The sequence below is a fragment of the Crotalus tigris genome, unplaced genomic scaffold, assembly GCF_016545835.1.
Source record: "Crotalus tigris isolate CLP2741 ecotype Arizona unplaced genomic scaffold, ASM1654583v1 scf7180000024119.3904262, whole genome shotgun sequence".
Lineage (NCBI taxonomy): Eukaryota > Metazoa > Chordata > Lepidosauria > Squamata > Viperidae > Crotalus > Crotalus tigris.
In genome coordinates this window covers 395424-408084 of record NW_024100396.1, presented here as the reverse complement: position 1 = coordinate 408084, position 12661 = coordinate 395424, and the positions used below count along the sequence as shown (strand labels likewise).

Below are 12661 nucleotides of genomic sequence, written 5' to 3'. Positions count from 1 at the left end.
CCTTGGAGGGAAGGGCGCTCCGCACATGCCCAGAGGCAGCCTTGGCAGCCTGCGCTCCCAGAGGGTTCCAATACGGGAAAAAAAAAAAAAATAGCATCGATCGCACTTATAAATTAACTCCCACTGCCCCCCCCCCACCTTCCAAATGCTCATCGCTTGGTTCGTCTTCGACCCCGCAATGGAGGGAGCAGAAGGGCCCGGACTGGATCCAGCCGGCTCTTCCTCTCTTCCCACCCACCCCGGGCAGGCTCAACCTTCCTCCTTCCCGGCTGGCTGCGGAGGGGCTTTCACTTCAGCGCAGCCCCCCCACCACCACACACAAACACACACACACACAACCCTCCCCGCTAGCTTTGAGCTGTGCATTGCGGACCGAGGAGAGGGGGAGAGAAGCAACGGATCCCGCACTCGCCGACCGGCTTCTCGCGATCCCGCAGTGGCGAAACCCCGCCAGCCGGAGGCGAGGCAGGGAAAGAGGGAGGGAGGGAGGCGGCGGCGGCGACTGCTGCTGCTGCTACTCCTATTCCCGCCTGGCTTGGCTCGGCTCGGCTTTCCTTTCTTCGCTCCGCTCCGCTCGCTCCCCGGCGCGCCCCCCGCCCCGCTTTTCCGGGAGGGGATCTAATATCCCGCCCCCCCTTCTCCAACCAATGACATCACCAGCACCCCCAAAGAGGCCGTCCCAGCATGCAGCGCTGGCGGGCCCCGGAGACTTGCTCTGGTTGCCGGTGGAGACGCAGAAGAGGAGGCGGCGGCGGAGGAGGAAGAGGAGGAGGCGGCGGCGGCGCCGGCTCGGACAGCCTGCATGCAGGTGAGTGTGCGGCGAGGGTTGCCATCCAGATGCGGGGGCAGCAGCCCCCGCGCCGCCCCTTCTTCCCCGGCGCTGAGCGGGGTCCGGGGGTGGGGGAGACGCGTCCGCCGTCGCCCTCCGCAGCAGCGCTCCCCCCCCCCCAGCCTGCCTCGCTCGCCTTCCCGGGCTGGCTAGCCTGCTCCTGCCCGCGGGCTTAAGCAGGGCCGTTCCGCCAGGTCCCTTCCCACGAGAAGCTCCGCGGCTCGGACCCCCCCCCCCACCGCCGCCCCAAATTCGCCTTCACCGGCTTCTGTCATTCGGCTTTCCTTCCCACCACCATTACCCCCCCACCACCCCCTTTCCCACTCGCCCCTCTTCTCACCGTCCCTTTTTCACCTTTCCCATTTCTTCGTGGGGGGGGAGAGAGAGAGAATAGGAGGTCGCCTTGTTTTTGGCTGCTTCTCCTCGCCCTCCAACCCCAATTGTTCCCCCTTGCCCTTTCCTTCCAGACGTTGCTGCTTTCTCCTGGTCTTTCCTCCCCCCTTTCTTCCTTGCACCCATGTGCGGGCCCCCCCCCGTCCACTCTGCCCTTCAGTCCTTGGACCTGAAGGGAAAGGAATCTCTCCTCTCTGCATTTGGGGAGGGGGGGGGCTTGTTGTATAAATAGATGCAAAGAGAACAGAGAGAGGGAAAGAGAGAGAGGCAACTTTCCCCTCCCTGCAGGTGCAGCAACAGCTCCTGGCTGGACAGCCCCCCCCCTTTTCCCTCCCTGTTTCCCCTGCGGGGGCCCCTTTCCACTCAGCCCTCTTGCACTGTGTATTTTCCTGTGCAAAAAAAAGCCCTGGAATGATGGGGGGGGGGGAGAGAGAGAGAGAGAGAACGAAAGAGAAGCAGATTGGAGGTCAAGTTTGAAGAGAGAATTGGAAGCCCGGGAGGGTCTTTCCTACGTTTTGCAGAATTGCAGACACAGCCCCCTGTTCCCCCACTCCTGGCCCCTGCACCTTAAAGACACACATTCTTTGTTCTTTTGCATCTCTCTCTCTCTCCCCCCCCCATCTTCCCGCCACAATGCACACTTTGTGGGAGCTCTGCACGGGAGGGGGGGGGAAGGATGGACCACTGCAGTCCCTCCTCCCAGCGGATCAGGTAGGTGAGCAGGGTGGGGTGGCAGAGAATGGGAAGGAAGGAGGTTGAGGCTGTATAAAAGCTAAGAGGGCACCGAGGTTGCATTATTTTTACAAGAACCATTTATTTAACTCCCTTGAGTTAAATAACTTGAGCGGAGCAGAAACAGTTTGGAGCAAACTAGGGGTGGGGTGGGGGGAGGCTCTGCTTAGATTTTCCTTTAAGGAAGTTCCCCCAAAGCTGTGCCCACGATTGCAAGCTAAGGATTGCGAGCTAAGGGTCACAGCACGTCTGAACCCTTCCCCCCCCCCTCAATCCTCTGGTCTTTTTGCTTGCCTGTTTCAGCCATAAGCTGGTGTCCTGCATGACCAGAATTTGAGAGATTCGAAAAGAATCTGCGCCCCCCCCCCCTGCCATTCCCCACCGAGAGAGCAAGTAAATCAGAATCCCAAATAGGTACTTGGATCCTTCCTGGACTGCAGTGTGTGTGGGGGTGGGGGGGGGGTGAGGAAGAGATGGGAATGGAGAAAAAAAGAAAATAGGTGCCCCCTTCCTTTCCAGGAGAGTTAGGTGGAGGGGGGTGTCGGAGAGGAAGAGGGTCTTGGAATTGGGGCCTTAAAAGATTTTTAGTATGATGCTTGTAGAGGAATTCCAGCAATTACAGGTTATTATCTGATTATGCCTTTGACTTCCTGAGTGACAGACCATTGGGATGCTAGCCTTTTTTTTTTTTTAAAGGGGTGGAGAGGGATTAATGCAGACGGGTGATTCTTTCTGTCTTCTGCGTCCCCCCCCCATTTTTGCTTGTCTTCTCTCTGTCCCTGAATTGCGCTTGCCATTCCATTGCCCGTGTAATTTATTCATCCCAAGATGCACCTCTCTGCAGTTGCAGGCAGGAATGGGGGAGGGGGGGCCAGAGGAGCTCCATTCTTTCCCCCCCCCCATCTCCAATGACTGTACATTTTGCTGCTACTTGTTGCCCCTAACCTACCCTTCTTAGAACAGGAGAAGGGGCGGGAGGAGGGGGGGCCAGGGACGCTGGGGATATCGATCTTCCTGAATGCGTGGAGCTGAGTAGGGGCTGAGATTTAGGAGGAGTGGAGGTTGAGTGCGACAGGAGAGGAGGAGGAGCAGCAGCAGCGGGGGGGGGGGGTGGAGGAGAAAGAGCAGAGATTGCTTGGGGTTTCGGGGTGCAGGCGCAGCGTGGGGCTGGTGGGGCTGGAGAGCTGTGACTTTAGGTTAAAGCACAGGACTGCTGAAATGGAGTAGCCCAAGGTTCAAATATGTGTGTGTGTGTGTGTATGTGTGTGTGAAGTATGAGCTGCTGAACACAAAATCTCCACTTCCCAAATTGCAGCCATCCTTCCATGGTGCATAGTTTAAGCTCAGGTAAAAGATTCGCAAGCCTTAATTGCATCGGCTTTTTTTCTTTTCTTTTCCCAAGAGCAACTAAGAAGGAGAGAGAGAGAGAGAGAGAGAGATGGATGCAGCACTTAGAGGGTTAATGTCTGGCGGGCTCCTTGGTGGGGCAGGGCAGGTCTGGAATTAAAGGGTCAAGGGGGAGAGACCCAGCTGCAGCCTGTCTGTGAAGCCAGACAGGGTCAGAGGTCACGGGCGAGGTCAGGGGTCTCTCTCGGCGTAGCCTCCATTCATTGGCAGAGTTTCGCCTCGGCATAAATCAGTTTGTCTGGGAGGAGAGCAAGGTCTAGGGGCTATAAACGGGGAGGGGAGCCCTGCACCATGCTGGTAGCGGCTGGAGACGCTGTCGTTTGCTCATGTCCCTTTATGTAACGAAGCCTTACTCTTCTCCTGCCCAGAAGCCTTGCTGTTCCCAAATGGCTTCTCCTTTTTCTTCCTTCCCTCCACACAGAGGCAAATGTTACATGGGCACACATGCACACACACTACAGCAGACATAGCTTCGCCAGGCGAGCACCTTCCAGAAAGTTAACCCGCGTTCATAAACACATCTGCAGTCCAAGGCTACGGAGGCATATGTTCTTCATCAGAGGTGCCAGCTCCTCTGCGCATGCGTGAGTTTGCATAGACAGTCTCTGCTCAAATGTTCCAGGGTGGGGCATCATCCAGGGAGTAAAGGATATCGTCTTTGGGCACCCCACCCTGGGGATCGGTCTTGCACGGTCATTTTGGAGGAGAAAATCACCAGCATCGTGTGGATTCTTCCAGTAGGAACAAATGATTCTATATCTCTTAACCTCATTCCTTCAGACCCAGTTAGCATTCCTAATTACAGCATTTTCTGCCTCTATATGCACCCCGCAGGTGTTCCCTGCATTCTCATAGAGTTCTGTCAGTGCTCTTCTCTCTGGCCCATCACTTCAGTATGAATTTCACCCTCTTTCTGCTGACTTCCATCATTTGTTAACGGAAATGCAGACTGTCCCCTTAAATCTTGGTTTATGTCTTTCAATCTACTCCTTTTAGGTCAGAGGTAGAAAAACTGGAAGCTCAGAGTAGGTGGCCCTTCATCCCTGTTTCTCTTTTTGGAGATACCAGCCACCTGGCAAGGAGTAGAGAAGGTAGAAGAGACGTACAAAACGGGGCTAGCATAAGCTTTAAAATAATTTTGATGCAGTTAGAAAAGGCAGCGCTATAAAGAAATAATTCTAGGTCCACATCCTTGCCCCACCCAGAATGAGTTCAGAGCAGTGACTGATTACCAAAAAGATTCTTCTCCCTATTCTAGGTGATGACCGAGTCCTCTATCCAGTCCTTTGTAGAGGAAATAAGGTACACTTGTTTGCTGAAAGTTAAAAATATGGTCTCTGGCATCTTTCATCTTTAATGCAGATGGTGAATGAGGATTAGTTTGGATTAAATACAATAACTGCCCTCCCTTAAAGGTGGCGTGCTCTCCTGTCGGGCTTAACAGTTGATGTATTGATGTGGGGGGTACGAATGTGCGTATATACATTACTTATTGAAACCCGAGCGCTCATTTATCTCTGCCCATATATGTAATTTGATTAGTATGTTTGTATAAGCTTTCTTGTTAGTGAATGCTTTGAGGCCAGATCTTGGGCATGGGAAATTATAACTGAGTTAAGAGAGAGAGGGGGATGTGATTTGTATGCACAGGGTATCCTTTGATGTCAGACTTTGGAGAATATATGTTTTGGGACCCTCACAGCTGTACGGCCAAGAGGCTGTTTGCTGGAGGTTTTGCAAAGCATGGCACGTCCAGTCGATTTTTTCCCCTACCTGGAGAAGTACAAGCTTGCGGTCTTAGACCCAGCCTCAGCACGGCCCCCCACCCCTGCTTTCGTTCTCATCATACAGCCAGAACTTGACCTCCTGGTCAGTTCTACAAAGGCTTGTGTGTGCGTGTGTGAAAGGAGTAAGGAGAAATTGTCACCAAGCAGGAACCAAGCAGGTGTGGGGGTAGGGGAGGAAACTGGAAGGAAGAGAAATATTGCAGCAGTCCCATCATCTTGTCTGTTCTCCTCCTCCTCCTCTTCATCATCATCCCTTCACGCACTCTCAGTCTCCCTACCTTTTCTTTAAGTTTCCCAGAAGTGATCTCTACCCATATCTGTGCTTACAGAAGATGGGACAAAGCACTCATTCAGTAGAAGGTGCCAAGGCTTGCTTCACGTTTCTCTTTGTTGCAAGCACAGCCACCACTGATGCCTTCTGGGTCTGTGAAGCTACACTGCCAGTCATTTCTAGCCCCCTGGTCATGTGGGTGACGGTTGCAGACTGGACTTTTCTAATCTATTCTAGCTTGTATTAGGAAGATTAGTTGGAGACTTGGCAAAAGAGGGGAGATTTGAGAGATTTAAGGAACGTGGCGGAAAGGGTTGCTTTATCCCACAGCCATGATCTGGAGCTGGAATCCCACAGCGAAGAAGTAGATTTTGTCTGGGTCTCGGGGCTGAAATCTGTCCCATGTCCAAACATGGGCTGGCGTGCAGTGGGTAGGCTGCCTCCGTTTCCCCATCTGGGCTGAAACACTGGCCTTACTGTAATGCACGTCCATCAGTTTAGTTCAACCATCGCCTCGTCTCCACCTTTGTCTCCCCATTCACACTCACCGCAACAGAGAGAGACCGCCTTCTGTGTCTCCCTGTTCACCCACCTTCCTTACGGGAACTAATCTCGTTCGGCACCATCTAACTGGGACCCCCCCCTCCTACTAATCCATCCTTATTCATTCTTTAGCCTCCGCCGTTTGATGCCCTGCAACCTTCTACTATCGTCATTTTCATCCATCCTCAAGCCTACAATCTAACGTTGGATATTTTGCTTCCTCATCCGCCTGTGCTCATCCATTTCACCACTGCACCATTTTCCGCCAGGTTTTATATATACCCCGTTTCTGCCAGCTCATGCCAAATGTAGCCAGATGAGGTCTGCAGCCCCTCCATCTTGCCTTGTCTGTCTCTTCTTTCTGCATGTTTCCAGCTTCCTCGCTGGCACACCTTTTGGGATGCATCTTCACGTCCCTAGTGTTAGCACACCATGAACGGAGAGTGTATGTGCTCCTAGTTTTAAACCCTCCCTGGCCTACTTCTGCCTAGAAAGACAGAAGTAGGGAGAGAGCATATGCATAGGTACTACTGTTGTGGGTTTCCCTTCTCTCTTCCCCCCAATAGTTGGTAATCTGTAGGTTGCAGTCCCAGTTTAGGAGAGAAAAACAGCTTCCTCCTCTTACAATAAGTATCAGGATAAGTGCTGGCCCTAAAAGAGAAGGCCAAAAAGTCTATCAATTCTTACTAATAAACATTCTTTATGTTAGGCTCAGTGTATCACATTTGCAAAGGCTGACAAAGCCATTCTTCTTTTTTGTATTGTTTCTACCATCTGGGAGTTGCAGGGAAGGAACAGAGGGGAACCGTTTAATTGTTGGGCCTGTCTGCTTATATTATAAAACCTCCCTGTGAGGAGAAGGCTACCTTAAGGATGCCTGATGCTTCCTCTTCTCTCTTGCGGTCCCCAGTTCAGACCCAAGCACCAGCCAGGCCACCGTCTTTTTTTTTAAAAAAAAAGCTTTCATGCAAAATAAAAAGGACATTAATTGGAAAGGTGGCTGTCTCTGTTCCTGAGCTTGTGGGGGTGCCAAAGTGTTTTTAATTGGAAATTGGGGTTTTTAATGGTTGTCTGAAAAACTGAAGAGGAGATAATCTGGGGCAAGGGAAAAGATTGTCACTGGCAGAGCATAGTCTGGGTATATATGAATATGATTAGGTGCATCTAATAAGACCCCTGATCTTTTTCTTCCGGTTTTTCTGCTCTGTTTGGGGCAATACTGTTGTTAAAGATGCTGAGCATGGAACAAGATGGTAGGGAAGTTATCTTGAAACGGGACTGGCTGTTGGGGTGCTCTCTCTTGCAGATGGCATCTTTCCCCGTCTTTATTCTCCAGATGTGTTGGGCTCCTACACAGCATTCCCAGCTTTCAGCCATCTTGGCAAGGAATGTGGGCTCCAACACATATGGAAAGCCATGCTGAGGAAGGACAGCTATGACCGGTTAGTCATGGGGAGGGAAGCAGAGGAAACAGACGGCTGGTTCTACAGAAATCAGATGTCTTGCTACAAATACGGAGTTCCAGCACTGGTGTGATTGTTGCCTGTGCCTGGTCGTGTTGGTGTCATTACCTGTTGATGTGGATGAGCTGCTTACACTGGCTAAACATACACACAAGAAAGGCTCCAGGCTCTGTTTCAAGCCATCCCATCTGGTTATTATTAAAGGGGCTGGTTAATACCTGTGGAGAAAGGATTCCGTTGCTTGAGCTTAGTTCAGACACAATGCCCGATTTCATACCTCATGCTAGGCCAGAAGAGATTGTTTGCTTCTCACTTTGTCTGCTCCACATCCATAGCCGTTGTGGCTCATAACCCACAATTTATGACTTAGCAAGTTGTGTGCATTTGGCTAATTGTGATTTATTCCACAAACAATGGTTTGGCAAACTGTGGTATAGGACCATCCGTAAAGCTCTCTTGCCTTTAAAAAAAAAAAAAAGCATTGCTTTTCTGATCAAGAGGCTTTTTGCTCAATTTTCCCCCCACCCACCCAAAAAAAAAAAAAACCTGGAGAAACTCAATCCAAAAATCTGAACGGATTTTAAACTTTGTTCCCTCCACTGGCAACTAGCTGACTAATGTTGTCTTCAAAGCCGAGTGGTGAAATGACACTGCTTTCTGGACAGAAAGAGAAAAAGAGCTTTATTGTCTGGATAATTTGCAGGAGATTGGACATTGGTACTGGGGCTTTATTTCCCATAAGCCAGGTCAGCCTAGTTAAATAGTTCGGAGCCACAGGTAGTGGATTTTGAACACAGAGGATTCCATTGATATGTTTAAAATACTGTAGAGCAGGGGCGTCCAACCTTGGCAACTTGAAGACCTGTGGACTTCAACTCCCAGAATTTCCCATGGCTGGCTGGAGAATTCTGGGAGTTGAAGTCCACAGGTCTTCAAGTTGTCAAGGTTGGATGCCTCTGCTCTGTAGAGCATTCTAGACAAAGTCTAGATCAGTGGTTCTCAACCTGTGGGTCAGGACCCCATTTGGGGTCGAATGACCATTTCACAGGGGTCACCAAACCATGCTGTCCGCCATTTTTTTCCCTTTTCCCTAGCTGTCCTACTCCCTCTTATTGGTGGCCACACCCACTTGGGGGTCACCACAACATGGGGAACTGTATTATGGGGTCACGGCATTAGAAAGGTTGAGAATCACTGGTCTAGATACTTGGAAAGCCGAGAGCAAAATAAATGTTGGATATGAGGCTTCTTAGAATGCTTCCTTTGGGATAGCATCCTCTTGCCCCAGGCAGGGGGATTATGTGAGAAGATTTTAAAAGTCAATTAACAGAATCCACATTTATAGGAAGAAGTTTCTGGTCTCAGCCTCTCTTGTAAGACCTAGGAAAGCACCAGGGTTTGTATGCACCAAGCTGTACTGTACCAATACAGACTATATGTAGTTCAAGGTTCAACCATGAAGTCCTTGATGCTCTCTGAGCTTGGTTGTTTGCTTGCAGACACTTCATTAGCCTGACAGGTAACATGGCAATGATGTTACCTGGCCAGGTAATGAGACATCTGAAAAAACAACAACAACCACCAAGCTCAGAGTACCAAAGATACCACAAGCCACACCATGTTTGCTTTGGCTTTCATTGAGCATAGTAATGGTTTGGAAACCAGGATTTAGGGTTTAGCATATTGTATGAACTCAGGTGAATCGTGGCATATTCTGCAAACCATGACTAAACCCAACATGGCTTAGCATAGCGTGTGGACTGGGAGAATGCTATGAGACTGCTATATCAGTGATGTCAACACAATACTGCTTACTTAATACATCAGACTTCTCATGCACAATTTATTGCACAGTGAGTGTCAAGAAGCAAAAGACGTTTTGTCTCTGGTGACATTTGCTTCATTCCTTACGCAATTTTATCCACCACCTGACCCTCAGCAGATTCTGGGCAGCCTCACCGAATTTAAAAGAGTAGAAATCAGAAGAACCATCTATTCAGAAATCAATCCCCTGGTCTCGTGTCCAGTTTGAGTTGTAAGAAAATGGCTAACGTGGGTCAAATAAAAAAGCCAAGCCAAAGGCTGGTGTGGAAAGAAATTAACCAGGTGGATTTTAAGGTGTGGAAGATCTACATTTGAATAGGGAGGAGAGTCCAGGATGTCTGTCTTGTATTGGCAATAAATAGGGAGGTGCTTGCCATATTGCTATCCCCTGTCCTGCTCTAGGCTCAGTTATCTTTGTTCCCCCTCATTTGAGTTGCCAGATTGTTGGCTCTTTTACTGACCATGTCTTTCATGTACCATTGAACATGGGAATGTACCCTTTGCCCTAAAGGTGTGGGAGTTCAAGCCCATGATTTTGCAGTCTGGGGCTGTGTGAGAGCATTACAACCCACCAGCCCCCTTTCCCCTGCAATTTGCACTTGGATTATTTTTTTTAACCTGTAATTCATTGTCATTCATCTGTGCCTGCGCATCCGTCAACCAGCCATGTATGCATCCCTGTTACCCTTTGTCTGCATCAGTGGGTAGCATGCATATATAACCCTGCAAATCTCTGCTTGAGCTTGCCACCTGGCTCTGAAGCCTTTTCCTGGCTGCATGCGGGTGTTTTCCAGCCAGCTATCATGCATACGACACATGCACGCCCTGTGTGTGTGTGTGTGTGTGTATACACACACACAGACGGGGGGGGGGGGCTGTGGCTGTACTGTTGTAGTATCAGGTGTTAGACTGATTCTCTGGAGGCTTTGCCCCAACTCCGCCTGGAGTGTCTGTGTCTCAGCCTTTCCCCCCCCCTCCCCAAGATCCCCCTTCAGGGGTCAGGGAGTGCCAATGAGACAGTCTGCCGCCATGGCAACAAGGCCTAACACAGGCTTCAGTTCCCCCTTAACCCTGCCAGGCCCAGCCCTCACTCCCACCTCCCCTTTTAGCTCTCATTCATCAACTTTGCTAAAACTCTTCTGTTCCAATTTACTTAGTGGAACCCACGAATACAGGATTTCTTCGTTCCTGTAACATCAATAAATATTGCCCAACTCTCAGTATTGCCTAACTAAGATCTGGATCTTAGTCCCTGCATCTCAGCTTCCAGTCCTGTTGAGCCATTAATATACACAACACACGAACACACACACACACTTTCCGATTCTTTTGTGTCTTAAAGCATGCAAGAAAAGTTCAGATTTTTCCACCATCTTTTTTTTTTTTTTTTTGAAAACCTCCAAAATCGGAACGAGGATTATTCTAGGGGACTGGTGAATTCATAAGAACTAGAAATATACTTTTCAACCGCTTCCTATTTTCTTACTGACTAGACTTGCTGCAGATAACAATGGAATTCGGACTTTTTTTAAAAAAAGGTGTAGTGGGGGAGGTGGCAGATTATCCTTCTGGGTTTACTACTTCTGACCAGTTTGCTTTCCTCTCATGGCTTTCAGAATTTGCAAAATAATATTGCTCGGGGACCAGCTAGGCATAAGAGGGAGGCAATCATGCAAGAACTGAACCTGTTTGTTTTTAAATGCAAGAGAAACCAGCAGGTCAAGCAAAGTTTCTTTTGCCTGTTGGTCCAGCTACGGGCCTCACCAGAAGCCATTTCTAGTCCCTGCGTCTTCTCCTAAATATAAAGCACATGTATTTTTTTTTTTAAGTGTACCTATTTTTACTCTAACAAATGTTGGGATGTCATGTAGAAACCTTCGACTGACAATAAGCAGCAGCTGCCTTGATTTAAAAGGGTTGTCAGTTAGTCCTCAAAGGAGAGAGAGAAAAGGTATGGAAGGAGAAAAAGAAGAATAAGATGTGAACTTTAAAATAGCTACCCCTTAAAAGTTAGGCTGTGGGACTTTTTAACTGGAAGGAGAACCAGTCATAACTTAGTTCAATTATTGCAAATATCAAGGAACTTGAAGGTATAAATCCAGGTAGTCCTCACCTTACCATCATTCATTTAGCAACCATTCAAAATTACAACAAAAAGGTGACTTATGATTGTTTTTCACACTTACAACCGTCTGATTACCTGATCAGAATTCAAATGCTTGGCAAGTGATTCATTTTTATGACGGTTGCAGTGTCCCTGGCAAGCAAAATTATTGGGGAAGCCAGATTCACTTAACAACCATGTTACTAACATAACTGTGATTCACTTAACAACTACGACAAGAAAGGTTATAAAATGGGGCAAAATTCACTTAACTGTCTTGTGTAGCAATGGAAATTTTGGGCTCAATTTCAGTCATAATTCAAGGACTACTTGTATAGAGACCAAATGCCTCTTTCTACAGTATTTTCCAGGTAGTGGGAACAGTGAAAAGACCTTCACAGCTGTGATTTTTACCAGCAGAGGCAAAAAGGCTGTGTTGTACTTTTATTCTCCAACAAAGTGGAAAGACACACTCCTCCTGAAGTTAATCCTACAAGAAGGCTTAATGCTCTATGTTTATTTTTATTTATTTTGCTTAGTTCTAATATTCTTCCCAGGGTTGGAAAGAAAAGTTTTTGCTGCTTTCTCCTTTCTTTGTAACACAACAGACTGAAATCAGCAGCTTAGCAGGAGGAGAAAGTGGTCTGCTTCTTGAGGTACTTTACAGATTAGCCCAATTAGTTGGGATTAACGAAAGCCAGTTTGGTCTAGTGCAGGGATAGGCAACCTTGGCTCTTTTATGACTCGTGGACTTCAGGCTCAGGAATTCTGGGAGTTGAAGTCCACGAGTCATAAAAGAGCCAAGGTTGTCTACCCCTGGTCTAATGGTTAAGGCACCAGACTTGAAAGCAGGAAATTGTGACTTCAAGTCCCGTCTTAGTCAGGAAAGCCAGTTGGGTGACTTTGGGCAAAGTCATTCTGTCTCAAGTCAACCCACCTCACAGAGCTGTTGTTGTGGAGAAAATAGGGTGAGGAAGGTGTATTGGTTATGTTTGCTGCCTTGAGTTTTTTGTAAAAAGAATAAAGGTGGGATACAAATAAAATAATAAATTAAGGAAAAACGCCTTGTCACTCATTGATAACAGTTGTTATATTTCCTTCCTTTATTATTTCAGCAAAATTGCTAGTTGTATGGGAACTGCTGTAAGAGGCAAAAGTATCTGTATCTGTCTCCCTATCTATCTATCTATCTATCTATCTATCTATCTATCTATCTATCCATCATCTACCTATGTATCTATCTATGTATCTATCTATCTATCTATCTATCTATCTATCTATCTATCATCTACCTATGTATCTATCTAT

General features: G+C 48.2%; 1 long non-coding RNA gene across 2 annotated transcripts in view; it reads left to right on the top strand.

Annotated features, from left to right (window-relative positions):
- Positions 1–275: 275 nt before the first annotated feature.
- LOC120298697 overlaps positions 276–12661 on the top strand; it is a 49061-nt gene continuing 36675 nt past the window's right edge. The window contains exon 1 of one of the 2 annotated variants that reach the window (XR_005554178.1): positions 276–808. This is a non-coding gene — a long non-coding RNA (uncharacterized LOC120298697). The remainder of the gene's footprint in view (positions 809–12661) is intronic. The other variant, XR_005554177.1, reaches the window with a different exon arrangement.